The 3,014-nt window shown below is 41.9% G+C and overlaps 1 non-coding gene across 1 annotated transcript; it reads right to left on the bottom strand.

Annotated features, from left to right (window-relative positions):
• Positions 1 to 395: 395 nt before the first annotated feature.
• Positions 396 to 502, bottom strand: LOC127099516 (small nucleolar RNA R71). The gene has a single exon (XR_007794010.1). It is a non-coding gene; the product is annotated as a small nucleolar RNA R71 (small nucleolar RNA).
• Positions 503 to 3,014: the final 2,512 nt, after the last annotated feature.

Below are 3,014 nucleotides of genomic sequence, written 5' to 3'. Positions count from 1 at the left end.
AACCAAACAAGGCTGAAAAAGGACCACAAAATCGTCCTCTAAAATTCTACGCTACCCCGTCCCAACAAGAACCTCACAACATCATTGCTACCCCCGCTATCAATCGAAATGATTTCGAGTTGAAACCCTCACAATTATCAGCCGTCCAACAACATCAATTTTCTAGAAATCCTATGGACGATCCTAATGAACACCTGACCAAGTTTGTGCAGTACGCAGATACTGTAAAAGTAAATGGTGTATCTCAAGATGCGATAAGACTGCGCCTCTTTCCTTTCTCACTAAGAGACAGAGCTTGGGCTTGGTTGCAATCCTTGCCATCCAACTCCGTTATGACATGGGAAGAACTGAAGAATGTCTTCTTATCCCGATATTTTCCGCCGAGCAAAACTGCTATGCTGAGAGCTCAAATCAACGGATTCAGGCAAAAAGATGTGGAATCTCTCTGTGAAGCGTGGGAGAGATACAAGGACATGATGAGGATATGTCCCCATCACGGTCTCGAAGACTGGGTGATCATTCACACATTTTACAATGGGATTCTGTATAACACGAGACTTACAATAGACGCTGTCGCGGGCGGTGCACTTATGGATAAGCCATACACTGAAGCCTATCAACTCATTGAAAACATGGCCCAAAACCATTGCCAATGGGGAGGTGAAAGAACTCCAGTGGAAAAGTCCCAGACTAAGGGTGGAATGTAAGAAATCAGTAGCCTTGACCATGTTCATGCAAAGGTAGATGCCCTTGTTCAAAAATTAGATAACTTGACCATACCACCCGCAGGCACCGTGGCTGCTGTAACTCCAAACTGTGAGTTATGTGGAAAACCTGGACACACTGCACAAGAATGTCAAATATTAGCAGGAGTCCCAACCGATCAAGTGAATTACACACGAGGAAATCCCTATTCAAATACCTATAACCCAGGTTGGAAAAACCATCCTAATTTCTCGTATAAGAATAACAATGCCCTATATGTACCTGGCCAAGCACCAGCTGTTCCGCCTGGATATCAAAAACCAGTTAATAATGCTCCTAACATGCCTAGGAAGTCAAATCTCGAGTTAATGATGGAAAGCTTCATAGCTACCCAAGCTTAGACAAACAAAGACTTCTTGAACCAAAACATATATACTAGCGAGCAACTTAAACAAGTAGCGAACAAAGTAGACGCCTTAGCCACCCACAATAAAATGCTTGAAACACAGATTTCACAAGTGGCTCAACATCAAGCATCTATAGCCGCTCCAGCTGGAACATTTCCTGGACAGCCCCAACCTAATCCAAAGGGACATGAAAATGCCATTATACTGAGGAGTGGAAAAGAAGTAGGCGGACCCGTAGATCCAAGACTCCAAAACCCTGCCATGTACCAAAAACCAGATAAAACCTCAACTGAGCAGGTGAATGAACCAAAGGAAACAGAAGATAGTACCCAAGAGGCCGAAGATAAAGAAAAACCTTATGCGCCTCCACCTCCTTATAAACCACCCATTCCGTATCCTCAAAGACTCAAAAGTTCTAAAACTGCGAATCAATTTAGGAAATTTGTTGAACTTCTGAAGCAATTAAACATTACGATACCCTTTACAGAAGCCATCACACAAATGCCCTCCTATGCCAAATTTCTTAAGGAAATCCTATCCAATAAGAAAAAGATTGAGGATGATGAAACAATTACACTTACTGTCGAGTGTAGCGCCATAATCTAGAATAACATGCCTCCCAAACTAAAATACCAAGGTAGTTTCTCCATACCCTGCGTCATTGGAAAATTCGTCATAGACAAAGCTCTATGCGATCTAGGAGCCAACATTAGTGTAATGCCCTTAACCATTTGTAGAAGGCTCAGTATGGGAAAATTAAGACCGACCAAGATGTCTGTTCAATTAGCTGACCGCTCAATCAAATATCCTGTCGGTATACTAGGGAATGTCCCCGTACGTGTAGGACAATTTTACATTCCTACAGATTTCATAATCATGGACATCAAAGAAGATGCCAGTACACATATCATACTAGGAAGGCCATTCTTGGCTACCGCCGGATCCATAATAGACGTAAAGAGAGGTAAGCTGACATTCGAAGTTGGAGAGGAAAAATTTGAATTCATCTTAACCCAATTCTTACAAGCGCCATCTATAGATGACCCCTGATATCTGCTTGATGTCATAGACGAGTGCGTGAGAGAGATGGAGATGGAAGAAACCACATACTCTGAAATGATGAAAATCCAAATCCCTCCAATCTTTGAAGACAATAATTGGCATGAACCATACCAAAATGAAAGTCTAAGCGAATGCTTAGCACTTACACCCAACCACATGCCATGCCCAAAGAAACCTGACTTGGAATTAAAAGCACTACCAAAGAACCTAAGATACGAGTTCCTAGACACTGAACTAAAAAGACCAGTAATAGTCAACGCTGACTTGGGACAGATGGAAACTGAGAAATTACTAGATGTCCTAAGAAAATATCCAATAGCATTAGGATATAACATCGCCGATCTAAAAGGAATAAGTCCTTCTATTTGTATGCATCGCATTATGCTGGAGGAAGATTGTAAAACCTCTAGAGAACACCAGAGAAGGATCAACCCAATCCTAAGTACCGTAGTCAAGGATGAAGTAAAGAAACTTCTAGATGCTAGAATCATATATCCGATCTCTGATAGTCAGTGGGTTAGCCTCGTTCATGTAGTACCCAAAAAAGGAGGTGTCACAGTTGTGAAGAACGAGAAGGGCGAATCCATAGCACAAAGAGTTGTGACTGGAAGTAGAATGTGCATTGACTATAGAAAACTAAATAAAGCCACTCGTAAAGATCATTTCCCTCTACTCTTCATTGACAAAATGCTTGAACGATTGGCTAAGCATTCTCACTTCTGCTATCTAGACGGTTATTCAGGATTCTTTCAAATCCCAATCCATCCCGACGACCAAGAAAAGACTACCTACACATGCCCCTATGGTACATTCGCCTACCGACGGATTCCATTTGGCTTA

This window comes from Lathyrus oleraceus, chromosome 6 (assembly GCF_024323335.1).
Source record: "Lathyrus oleraceus cultivar Zhongwan6 chromosome 6, CAAS_Psat_ZW6_1.0, whole genome shotgun sequence".
In the NCBI taxonomy this organism is placed as follows: domain Eukaryota; kingdom Viridiplantae; phylum Streptophyta; class Magnoliopsida; order Fabales; family Fabaceae; genus Lathyrus; species Lathyrus oleraceus.
The sequence above is the reverse complement of the archived record's forward strand: the minus strand, read 5'-3'. Positions and strand labels throughout refer to the sequence as shown.